Consider the following 13,655-nt stretch of genomic DNA (forward strand, 5'->3'; position numbering starts at 1 on the left):
CAGATGTGTGTGTGTGTGTGTGTGTGTGTGTGTGTGTGAGAGAGAGAGAGAGAGAGAGAGAGAGAGAGAGAGGAGAGAGGAGAGCGAGCAAGCAAGCATGTAGTGTTAGTCTAATGTGTAGTTGCTCTGGGTTGGGCTCAGTTTTAAGTATCTTCAGGCTGCAGTCACCTACTGTCTTCCTATCAGATATTTCATGAAGACAAGCTGGGGATTTCTCTGTCCCCCCATCCCCAGCGCCTGTGACAGTCTAGTAATCCCTTTATGCTTCATAGCCAAAATGCGCCAACTTTCCGAACTGTGAGTGACTCTTTTGTCCTGTAGCCCAGCTGCCAGCTTTTTGAGCAGCCTGAAAGTTCTTTCTCTTTGCTGATCAATCTCTTTTGTGGTGTTCTGTGTCTTCAAAGATTTCTTCCTGTGTGACCTTTTGTCTTGTCCCAGCCCTTGGAGGCTGCGGTGCACTCTGAGAACAAGTCAGGAGTGCTTTGAAGGGCCTTCCCTGCCTTCCCCCATCTCAGGATTTGATGAACTCAGAGAGCTTGGGAGACATCTCAGCCCTGTTTCTCCTCAGGGGTAATCTCTCTAAACTCCCCACCCCTCTATGCACAGCCCCTGGGAGGAGCTGGCAGGTAGGTGAGAATCTGCTGATGAATGGGAGCCCCTGGGGATGGAGGTGGGTGTTACTAGCTCTTGTCAGCTTAGGAGCAGCTGTTTAAGAGTTGCTAAAAATCCAGCTGATTTCTCCTTATTCTTGTCTCTAGTAAATTTTTACCTAGCCCATAGGTCCTGCATTGGTCTGACTATAGGGGTCCCACAAAAATTCCTATGTTGACTTGTACCCCTCCATGTGATGGTATTAAGAGGTAGAGTCTATCGGTGGTGATTGCCTTCATGCATGAGAGTGGTGTCCTGTTAGCTTGTTAGCCTTTTTGTTTCCTTTTTTTTTTTTTTTTTGTCGGTCATGGGGGCTGAACTCTGGGCCTGGGCGCTGCCCCTCAGCTTTTCAGCTCAAGGCTAGCGCCCTACCACTTGAGCCACAGCGCCACTTCTGGCTTTTTTCTGCTTACGTGGTGCTGAGGAATCGAACCCAGGGCCTCATGCATGTGAGGCAAGCGCTCTACCACTGAGCCAACTTCCAGCTCTTCTATTTTTCATTACATTCTGAGCATGAGGATATGGAGAGAAGCTGTTAGGAACGTGCCCAGCAGAATCAGGAGGATTCTCCAGCTTCTGGAAATGGAGCAACAACCTTGTGGTATTTGTAAACTATCCAAGGTAACCTAATTTCTCTTTAGATTTTGCCAAATGTCTCCATGGTGTGTGTGTGTGTGTGTGTGTGTGTGTGTGTGTGTGTGTGTGTGTGTGTGTGTGTGTGTGTGTGTGTGTGTGTGTGTGTGTGTGTGTGTGTGTGTGTGTGTGTGTGTGTCATCCCATTGAGGACCATTCATTTAATTGATTTTTTAAAAAACTGGAGGTCTAGAAAAAAATACATTTATTAGTGAATAATAGAGAGAGAGAGAGAAAGGAGAAAAAGGACCTTTGGCAGGCTGAGAAAGGAATTAGCATTTTGATTGATCTTGAAGAATCCTGTCGATTTTGACTGGTAGGAGACTGGCTGGATAGTAGACTACAGGGAAGAAAATGTTAGGCCTAAGAAATACACAAGTAGGAGCAGTGAGTTAGGTTCAGTGGTTTTGCATGAACTCAATGTAGGACACCTGTGAGGAAAGAAAACTTTGCAATTAAGTGGAAGCCATGTAGAGATACAGAATGTTGTGATGTGATGTGATCAGATGTTTGATTTTAGCCAATAACTCTAATGTTAGAGAGTGAAGCCTGAGTACTGGGAGAGCAGTATCTCTCAGTCTGGTGCAGTAATGAGGCCTAACTTGAAATAGAAGCCTCAAGCGTCCCTATTTCTTCAATAATTTAAGGAATTGAAGAGGATCTCTAGATGGAAAATGGCCAATGATGCTTTCTGACAACCATATTTTGTGTGTGTGTGTGTGTGTGTGTGTGTGTGTGTGTGGTATGTATATAGGTACTGGGGCTTGAACTCAGGACCTAGGCACCATCCCTTAGCTTTTCCGCTCAAAGCTGTTGTTCTGGCACTTGAGTCACAGCTCCATGTCCAGTTTTTTGGTAGTTAATTGGAGATAAGACTCATGGACTTTCTGCCCTGGCTAGTTTCAAACTTCAGTCTTCAGATCTCAGGCTCCTGAGTAGCTAGGATTACAGGTGTTAGTCATTGGTTAGACACCAATGACTAATTGTGTGTGTGTGTGTGTGTATACTTAAAAAACAAAAACATATCTTTATATTGGAAGGTATGTTTGTGCAAATGTCTGAATTCTTTTATCTAAGATCAAAGATTAATATCTTATTTATTCAGTAAATGTGATATACAGGTAAAATATTAAGAGACATATATCATAATTAGTGAAAGCTTTAATCAGTTCAAAAATAACCCAAAACAGAATGCAAGGAAAGTACCTCTCACTGGTGGGAATTTCAGAGGGTAGGTACCCCGAGGACCACACCCATGCAGCAAAGTCTGACTTGATTGGTGTTTTGTCAGCTTAGGGCCTAATTATAGCAATTGCCTATAACAAATGGCATTGGTGCTGGAGGTTAAAAGGGAACTAATACTTCCTAATGAACACTGGTTACATTTGCATGGGGGAAAGGTGGTCAGCAGAAGAGCCCAAGTGCTTGAGAGGGAAGTCAGCATTATTACCCTTGACACCTCTGTTCCTAATCTTAGTAAGAGAAACGGAACTACCCTTTGATCTCAGGTCTGCTTGGAAGAGCAAGCCATCATGCTTCCTGATACCTACTTCTGTGAAGAAAGAAATTATAGAAACCACCTTTGAATCATTTTGTTTTATGAGTAACAAGAATAGAGAGAGAAGAGGGATATATACATATACATATACATATATATGTGTATATATTCATATATATGTATATATATACATATATATCTCTATATATATAGTTCAGAGGCTGTGGAATTTGGATATTAAAGAGAATACAGTTGTGGATGAAGACTTCCTAAATGCACCATTGCCAAGGAGCTAATGCAACTGTGGTCATCTCCCTAGGGGATGGGAGAGGTGGTCCTACCAGAGTACTTCGAAGTTTTCCCCTTTCCTATTTTTAGTTTCTCTTGACTGCCTTGTCTTCCTTATCAGAGCGGGGAAGTTCTGGTGTAACCTGAATACTTTCTGATTTGAGTAAAATAAGAAAAAAGTGCAGAAAGGAGATATGGGTTTGAGAGCAAAGGGAAACTGACTAAATGTGAAATCTTTGGTCACTAGAGAGACTTAGGGTGTGTGTGTGTGTGTGTGTGTGTGTGTGTGTGTGTGTGTGTGTGTGTGTGTGTGTGTGTGTGTGTGTTTGTATACCAGTACTGTAGCTTGAACTCAAGGCTGTCCCTTAGCCTTTACACTGCAGCCTGGTGCTCTACCGCTTGAGCCACACATTACCATTTCCAACTTTTTGATGGTTCACTGAAAACAGTCTCAGACTTCCATTGGCTGGCTCTGAATGGTGATCTTCAGATCAGCCTCCTGAGTAGCTAAGATGATAGGTGTGAGCCTCTAGAGCCCAGCGGGAGTGCCTATTTTGAATTGTGTTGGGCTCCCGAACCTCATACCTGGCTAGGTTCCCACTGGAGAAGAAGTTATACCAATGACTGCTGCAGAGTTAGAAAGTCTGTTAATAGAAAAGAAAAACAGTGATAACCATTTTTAGAAGTTGAAAGACTTGCTGTTTGAAAGGACAAGACTTCATTAGCTGGTGGATGATAAATATTAGTTAAATTTTATGCTTATCTATGATTTAAATAGCATGAAACCAGACATATGTTAGCAAATGATGCTCACCTAAGCTTGTTTTCTTTTCATTCGAAATATCCAATTGTAATTTGCAATAAAACAAGCAAATTTTGACTAGTTTTAGTTGAATCCAGAAAGCTTGTTTTCAACTCAGGAAAAGGTTTGATTGTGAGTTTTTTGTTTGTTTTGTTTTTTGAGGTAAGAGCTCTATAACCCAGTCTGGAACTTAAAGATCTTGCTTCAGCCTCCCAAGTGCTGCAATCACAGGCGTGTACCACCATGCTTGATTCAAAAGCTTTTATTTTAGTACACAGTGCCATATTAATGGTACAGTGCTCTGCTGGGTGCAGTTAAGTGGAAGTGTAATAGGGTAACTTCATAATGAGTAGAATTTTGTATTGTTGATAGGTCTGTTTATAGTAATAGTTTGTCTTTCAAGAGAGGTGCTGTTTCTTGGAAGCCATGAATAAAAAGTGAGCTTATACAAACTAGAACTGGGAAGTATAAGACAAATGTATGGAAACTTTGTCACAATCAGCAACTGCTATCTTAATGAAAGAGAACAGTTATTGGACAAATAGGCTGTAGTCTACAGCTAGCTCATTTATCTACATGGATTCAACTTGTTTTTGAAATCATTGCTCAACTAGCTGGGTCAAGAATGATAGCTAAAGATAGATATATCTAGGGCAGGGGAGTTTCTAGAAGGCCAAATTTTCCTTGCATTCCTCCAACATTCTTTCAATTTTAATCATTCATGAAAATCAGGAAGCCTTTTGAAGCATTTTCTTCTTCTGATAGAGACCAGTGCAGGTAGAGAGTAGAGATAGCTAAATGTCTTTGCAACCTTGAAAGTCATCAGGTGGAGGAGTGGAAGTACTTTATTCCTATTTGGTGGGGTCTGTGATCTCTTTTGGCGGGGTCTGACTGGAGGGCTGCTTTGGCAGCCCATGGACGATAATGATGACTAGCCTTTAGGGAATGTTCATCTTCTAAGTATGTTACTTATGTTCATTGATCATCTCCTCGAATGGCCCTGTGATATGTCCCTGTATTATTGAGGAGAAGACTGAAACATTGGGAGCTTCACTACATTGACTGCTAGTATCTGGTAGTTTCAGTTCAAAGCTAGGTTCTCAGATGGCAAAGTCCACGCTCCAAGCATCAGGGTCACTGTTAAAAGGAAGTATGCCAGGTGGGGTTGTGGCCAATGGAAATGACCCACATCAACTAGATCAGGCTTTTCTATTACTATAATTGAATGCCACAGCTTGGCTAATATGGAAATTGAGGTTTATGTAGCTCATAGTTCTAAAGGTTAGGAAGTCTAAGAGCATGATGCTGGTGTCAGTAAGGTATTTTTTTTCCGCCTACGTACAGTACTGGGCCTTTTGCACTGTTCTGAAATGGGTGCCTGTACTTGTAATTATGGTTTGCAATCAAGGAGAACCAGCTCAAATTTGAGCTCATTTATGAATTAAGTTAAGGAATAATATAGGTGATGTATAAAGGACCAACAGACTAGAAGACTATTTTTTTTCCTATGTTACAGTCTGAGTTAGGATAAATGTCTGGGATAAGTGTCTCATACCACATGGCAATCCAGCTCCTTCAACTTGGTTGTTATACCACCCATAAGATGATGCCTTCAACAATAAGGTCCAATATGGTCCTGCTCCTTATCTTTATCACCCTGCTAAGTGGCAGCATTGTAGAAGGAAGGGGAGTTGAAGGAGCTCCTTTCCCTTTGAAAGCAAGTCCGGCTGGTTCACTGCTATAATCTCAGTCCTCAGAAGGCTGAGATAGGAGAATCACAAGTTCCATGCCAATGAGAGTATCTTAAGTAAGGTTCTATCTCAAAATAAAATATAAAAGGCTAAGGAGGTTGCCCAATGGTGGAGTTCTTGACTATCTTGTGTGAAGTTGGGGGGGGGGTGCGGTGGAGACGAGAATTTCACCTCATAGCTCATTGGCCAGATCTTAGTTCTATGTCTAGGCCTGACAGCAAGGAAGATAGGAAACAATTGTGCTTATTTTAAGAGATCTTTAAGAGATCTTATGCCCATTCCACAATCACAGGTTCTAACACTATGACCTGCTATGTGACCTCAATCTGATGAATTAAATTCTGTGTCTCCATTTCTACATCTGATAAAGGGGAGTAATAAAAGGCTGTGTCATAGAGTGGGTATGACAATGAAAAAGGAGCATGTTTAAAGCACTTGGCAAATGCTCAGTAGCCATAGCTATGATTGGATCCTGAAGGCTGGGGACACTTATGTTACCACATGCCCAGCACACCCGGGTCTTGAGTCTGTCATTCTCATTCACACAGGCTCATGTTTGGAAATCTGCTTAGGATTTGTATTGAAGGATCAAAAATTACCTACCAACAATGAAAACCAGAAAGTCTTAATTCCACATTAATCCTAGGAGAAGAGAGGTAGCAGCAGCTACAATTTCTTCCTCCAGCCGCCAGCTGAAGGGGGACCATAGCTTGGAAGATGGGAAGAGTGCCTGATTTCACCTGTAATACTCACTGTGCCCAGGCTGACATTCCATCTCCCAAATCTAGCCATCCAGTTTCAAGTGGAAGTCGGCTGAAATCAGCCAGCTCCTCACTCAGTGGATCTGCTTCTATTCCCCATAGCCTGCCCTTGTCCAGCTCACCATAGGAGCCAGCCATAGTTACACTGAACTTAGCCATTTAGTTATTATTAGAAAATAATTTTCTTCTTTTTTTTTTTTTTTACCATCACTCAGTTTGTCTTTTGCTGGCTTTGTTTCATGAGGATGGTTAATAATGCAAGCACGAACTCTAATGGGATAAATAAGTGTCTTCCTTCCAGAAGCACCAATTCACAGCCTCCTTAGAGAGCACTGTGTAGTCTGATGTGGCTGTAAACCACCTGCACTTGAAAGAAGAAGCTACCTCTCTAGAGGGTAATTGGGCTGTGGCATATAAAATACCAGGTCTTCCATATGGGTGGCCCCAAAGGAATTCCTTTGATTTCAGGTAACTTCAGATTCACTGAACACCCTCCATTCAAGGACACACTTATTGAGCATCTACTGTGTGCCCAGTGCTTTCGTCATCTCCAGCTTCTCCACTGTTCCAGAGTGATATGGTAAACTTGATTGGTAAAAGGACAATGTGACCATTTAGCACAGTTCTGTGGTAACTCCTAATGCAGCTCAAGGCATTAGCTTCCCTGTCCTGATTCCTCCTCATGGAAAGAATTATCTCCTAACTCCGTCACTCCATCTGGCAGCAAAACCTATGGTAGTTGAAGCATGCATATATTTTAAACCCACAGGGGGTTCCATGGCCATCTTTTTGGCTGTAAATCATTGAAGAATTCCTCAGCTGCAAAGACTCCATTATGAATACAGAAGATGTTAACAAAAGCAGTATAAAAACAATAGATAGCTTTTCTTTATTTTTTCTCTATTTCCTTCTTTTTAATTTTCTTTTCTTTTCTCTTCCCTGTCTACTTCATTCCTTCTTCCCTTTCTTCTCCCCTTTCTTTTTGTGTTCTTTGCTTTCCCTGTTTCTTCAGATGTAAATCACTGTGATTGCAAAAACAGCCTAAAGGTTTATGGGTTTTAGTAAACTATAGATCATGGCCAACCCCTGGTTTTCATCTCTATGGTGACCAGACTAGTTGCCCAGTTAAAGGAACTACAGGAATTCAGTTCCTCACTGGTTATCCACAACCAACTCCTATCGACTTGACATGCATCACTTACAGTAAAAACTTGGGCTTTTAAGATTGGTACTGTATTCCTCTTACCATCTGGAGACAAAAGTTGTAACAGAAAACAAAGGCCTCTCTGGTTTCTGCCTGGAATAAAGGCCATGTGTAGAATTGAAACCATTCCTTTTTGTGCAGCTTACGTTCCAACAACAGCTTCAGGAATTTTCTTTAGTGATAGCAAGGAAAGCGAACACAAGGCGGTATAGATTTCCTGCCCTTGTTGCTCTCCTTTAATCTTTCATGTTGAATCTTTGCCACTTAAACCTAAGGAAATAACTCGGATGAAAGATAATCGTTATGTATTACCACAACCTGTTGCTGGGGTGTGGTTTCAAAGCAGCTTTTATTGCCAATATATGCACTTTGATAATAAAAATAACATGGCCCTTTCAGTAATTAGTAATGCTTTTCACCAGCTGTTCTTACAGAAAAGACTGTCCCCCCCTCAACATTGGCTATGTTTCATATTAGTTCTTGTCCAGATACAGGGAAGATGTTATAGACACGCAGAAATACTATACTTAGCAACATAACCCAATAAAATCCCAATTGCTTCTCATTCTGTTGGGTTAAAAAAAAAACCCAGAGAACTCTAGTACTATTTGTTTTGAATGGTTTGCTTATTACAGAAAAAGTCTTAGTTCTTCAAAGAGGTAGAAAACAAAACATAAAGAATCTTGTAACTCTAATGAACAGCAAAGTTTATAATCACAGAAGCTAGCAACAACTATTTTCTTTTTCTGGGGAAAAAAAAAGGAGACCCTCTTAGATGTGGTAAAATAGATCATAGGAGGACTCAAGAAAGGAAGAGAAAATGTGACTTCTCTTGGTAAGATCAAAAATTTGTAGGAAACATTCATAATTGAAATGTAAGTGAAAGCAAAACAGCATGTGCTCTATTTTGTAAAAACAGAAAAAATACATACTTAAAAGATTGAAAGTTTAGGGGCTGGGAAGGTGGCTCTGTGGTAGAGCACTTGCCTTGCATGCCTGAGGCCCTGAGTTCGATTCTTCAGCACCACATAAGCAAAAAGAAAAAAGCCAGAAGTGGCGCTGTGGCTCAAGTGGTAGAGTGCTAGCCTTGAGCTGAGGAGCTGAGGGACAGCGCCCAGGCCCAGAGTTCAGGCCCCACGACCGGACCCAAAAAAAAAAAAAAGATTGAAAGTTTATACAGATATATAGACTAGCATATTTATTTTCTCTGGATATTTTTTTGGTTGTTTTAGTTTTACTTTTCATTTACTTACTTATTTTGTGCTGGTCTTAGGAATGGAATTCAGGGCCTGGGTATTGTCCTTGAGCATTTCTGCTCAAAGCAAGTGCTTAGCCACTCTAGCCAAAGCTCCACTTCTGGTTTCCTGTTGGTTAACTGGAATTAAAAGTCTCACGGACTTCCTTTTCCAGACTGGCTTTGAACCATGATCCTCAGATCTCAGCCTCCTGAATGGCAAGGTTACAGGTGTGAACCACTGGCACCCAATTATTTTTTATTTATTTTTATTTTTTATTTCAGGGGCCAGCTGGCTTTTTCTGGAAAGGCCCAGAGATTAGATACTCTGTGCTTTATGGGCCATGCCATGTTTATGGCAATAATTCTGCTCTGCCTTCAAAGTGTGAAAACAGTCATAAATAATATATAAGTAAATAGTCACAGATGTCTTCCAATCTATTTGGACATTTTCCTCTCTACTATTTAAAAACCTAGCAGTCATTCATCATTAGTGGGTAATCTAAAAATAAGTGGAAGGCTAGATTTGCCCCACCCGCACCCCCCGCCGGCCATAGTTGGCCAATTCTGACTCTATTCTATCATTCCATAAGAGGAATTCATTATATTTCAGTTTTTCTGACTTTAAGTGTCAACATTTTGTAATAACTGTATATGCCCAGGTCACTTCTATTGTAGTTCTTTCATTCCTGTGGAAGAGAACCAAGCTGGTTTCCTGCTGTTCCGAGATCTTAGCTCTCTGGAGTCAGAGTCTGCACTTGGTTGAAGTGCGTACCAAGGACAGGGTACGGTGTCTCTCTCAGTGAATCTGGCCATGTCCAGCCCCTCAGTAGCTGCCTATTCATGATCCCTGGTAACATTTCTGTGACTTTTTTCTGAGGCTCCATGAGGACCGTGTGAAGGAAGCAGTCCTCTGTAGCCAGGCCTGCACCGGAGGACTCCCTGCCCCACCATGACTCAGAGTTCACCCCGCACACTGCCTCACTCAGAGGATGTTGCTTCCAGGGGAAGGGTATGAGGGGCCAGAGGCCATCATGTCAGTGTTAGCAATTCTGTGGTCCCTCAGAGTGACTGTTGGAAGCTGTGGTTTGATTCTGAGTGGGGGGAAAATAGAGTTGGACTCTTCTTGGTGTTTTCAAGTATCAGCACACTACTCTGTGGAAGGCTGGCTGGATTGTTTTTTCCTGGATTCCTTTGTTATTGTTGCTTTTGAAAAAAAAGAGTTGTGTTTTTTGTTGTTGTTGTTTTTTGGTCAGTTGTAGGGCTTGAACTCTGGGCCTGGGCTCTGTCCTATCTGTAGGGCAAACCTCAAGGCGAGCTCTCTACCACTTAAACCACAGTGTCGCTTCTGGTTTTCTGGTAGTTAATTGGAAATAAGAGTCTCAAGGAGGCTGGGAAGGTGGCTCAGTGGCAGAGTGCTTGCCTTGCATGCATGAGGCCCTGGGTTCGATTCCTCAGCACCACATAAGCAGAAAAAGCTGGAAGTGGCGCTGTGGCTCAAGTGGTAGAGTGCTAGCCTTGAGCTGAAGAGCTGAGGGACAGCACCCAGGCCCACAGTTCAGGCCCCAGGTCCAGCAAAAAAAAAAAAAAAAAAAAAGAGTCTCAAGGACTTTCCTGCCCAAGCTGGCTTTGAACTTCGATCCTCACATCTCAGCCTCCTGAGTAGCTAGGATTAAAAGTGTGAGCCACCAGCCTCTGGCTTAGAGATTTTTTTATTCTGTTGTTTTTAACTGCTTATTGCCTACCTCAAAACTTTATCATGACAAGACTATAATAACTAGGGATCTAGGAGCAGAAAGTGCCAGGGGAGGGACATGATTATGAGACTGAATATCACAAACCCAATGTACAGGATAGAACAAGGCTGGCAGACAGTGTGCTTCAAATATTCAATCAATAAATCAATCACAAAGTCTTCATTACATACAGTATTCTAGATCTCCATAGCCCAGAACATGTTATTATCTATCTGTATTTATGATCAGATCAACATAATCCACTCCTAAGGCTGGCTAAGAGGCAGTCAGCAGAGAAGAATAGGTAGCATTTTCTTTTAATACAGCTTCACCATGAATGAAGACTTAATGTTTTGCTCATTGGAGCAGGACTCTCGGCAGGTGACGTTTTAGGATTGATAAGCTTCTTTATGTGTGTGAGGAAGTGTTTCTTGGAAGTTACCTGGGTTTTAACTCAAAGCCTCCTGCTTGCTCAGTGTGCTTGTTCAGCTGGTGTTCTACATCTCCAGCCCAGCTTTTTGCTGGCTATTTTGGAGTTAAGAGTCTTGAAGACTTCTCTGCCTGGTTGGTTTTGGACTCTGATCCTCAGGATCTCAACCTCTTCCGTGGCTAGGATTATAGATAGGAACACGAGTACCCTGTTAAGGAAGTGTTTCTTTCTTTCTTTCTTTTTTTTTTTGTGAAAATACTGTAGAGAGGGGTTACAATTAGATGGGCAAGATAATGAGTGCCTTTCTTATCAAGCATTGTAGCCTCCTCCTTTGTTTCCCCTTCACATCCTCCCCCCCCCCCCCCGCCCCACCGTGCCCCACCGAGTCCTCCTCCCCCCTCCCCCCACACCAAATTTGTAAAGTTCGTTTTTCAACATAACGACTTGTCCATCTCATTGTTGCAATGGGTCCACCTGTATCCCTGTTTTAATGATTTGTTTTTTCCCCTTCCCCTCCACAAATTATACCAACTGCAAACACAGTGAAAGCAGGGGTTATACCACGGGGGAGGAAAGGAATGTTTCTTAATAGCCTATGTTACAAGTGAATGAAAGTATACCTACAAAATTTAGAATTTTGTTTGGTAGCCCAAGGTCACACAGTATAAAAGCATATCTTTTTTTGGGGGGGGGAGGATCTGGTCATAGGGCCTGAACTCTGGGCCTGGGCGCTGTCCCTCAGCTCTTCAGCTCAAGGCTAGCACTCTACCACTTGAGCCACAGCTCCACTTCTGGCTTTTTTCTTTTTGCTTATGTGGTGCTAGGGAATCGAACCCAGGCCCTCAGGCATGCAAGGCAAGCACTCTACCACTTAGCCACCTTCCCAGCCTCTAAGAGCATATCTTAAAAGGGAAGAATAAGACTAATTTGTGATGGGTAGAGTCTTCAGCTTCAGAATCCCGAGGTCCTGGAAGGGGTTGGTATTTGAACATCTCTACAAATGAACTGACACAGTGGGCAGGCAGTGGAGCATACAAGACACATTGTGGCCTGAGACCAGAGCTGGAATGCGATGGTCCCAAGCATTCTCCCTCTGTGATGGAGCTGCTGGTTGACCCTGTTCCTTATGGAAGGAGCGAATGAAGAGGCCATCATTCCACGTTTGAAGAATGAGCTTAGGTGCAGGTCCTCCAGGGGCTGGGGCAGGATGGTAAGTACCCTAAGGTACTTTGTATTCTGTCCTGTCACAGGCTGGGCAAGGTCTCTTGGTGCCAGGTAGAGCGCATGGTGTCAGGTAGAGCGCATGCTTCTCACTTCCTAGCAAGGATGGAGAACATTTCACTTTGACACTGCATAGCTTTTGTTGAGGTGAAAGCATTTATCTCCAGATGCCCAAATGGAAAAACATTGCATGCTTTGTGAAATGGATTTCACAGCTTTTTCAGATTTTTTTTTTTAAAAAAAGTAAGCTACTCATATTTTTCTTCTAGCTGGAATAAACTTACTATGTGAGGATTTTTTTAAAATTCAATGATATTGACCTAGAAGTGGTCAAGAAGAAAGTGGTATGTGTGTGTATGTGTGTGTGTGCACGCAAGTGTGTGCTTGTGAATGAGAATTTCTGTACTGACAAGTAAAATAGAGGATCTGTGCCTTAGATAAATAAGGCACAAGTTAAGATCCTAGTTAACCCTAGCATCTATTAACTATGTAGCTTGGGACAAGTTAAATAATCTGAGTTTCTCATCTGCAAAATGAGTTTACACTTAACTGCTTAGCATAGTTACAGAAACAAAATGCAAAAGAGGTACTCAATAGATAACAACTTCTATAATAACACTGATAACTATTCTTTGTGCAACTGGAGTTTGAACTCAAGATTATACTAGCTAAACAAGTTCTCTACTTGAATACTTGAGTAGTATCACACAGCCTTTGGGGTTTATTTTTCAAATAAAGTCTTGTAATTTTGCTTGGCTAGCTTCAGACTGCAATTCTCTCTATGCCTTCCAGAATAGCTAGGATTACAGATATGAACCACCATGCTAGCATGCCTTGAGTGTGTGTGTGTGTGTGTCTGTGTGTCTGTGTCTGTGTCTGTGTGTGTGTGTGTGCGTGTGTGTAGCTATCTGTCTTAGGGCTTGAACCCAGGGCCTGGGAGTCATCCCTATGCTTTTTGTGCTCAAGGCTACTGTTCTGCCACTTTAGCCACAGTTCAACTAGAGTCTCATAAGCTTTCCTGCCTGGCTTTGAACTGCGATCCTCAGATCACAGCCTCCTGAGTATGTAGGGTTACAGGTGTGAGCCACTGGCATATGGCTTTAATGATATGTTTGAAGACTCTTGTAGCCCCTTCCCATCTGCTGTCCTCATCCCCAGCCCTAATAGTCTTGTTCCCTTGTCATGTATATTCTATGTCAATAATTTTGTTGGTTTTTATACCTCCAATGGGTGGGCTGATGAGGCTTACTGTTCTTCATTGACTTCTTAACAATCAGATATCATGTAAGTGCTCAGCGGTGCACCTACTGCCTAGTTAATAATTGAAAAAAGTGATAGAGGCCGGTGGCTCATGATGGAATCCTAGCTACTCAGGAGGCTGAGATCTGAGAATTGGGGTTTCAAAGCCAGCCTCAGCAGACAAATCTGTGAGACTCTTAAAAAAAT

This window comes from Dipodomys merriami, unplaced genomic scaffold, assembly GCF_024711535.1.
Source record: "Dipodomys merriami isolate MVZ:Mamm:240054 unplaced genomic scaffold, mDipMer1.0.p SCAF_9, whole genome shotgun sequence".
Lineage (NCBI taxonomy): Eukaryota > Metazoa > Chordata > Mammalia > Rodentia > Heteromyidae > Dipodomys > Dipodomys merriami.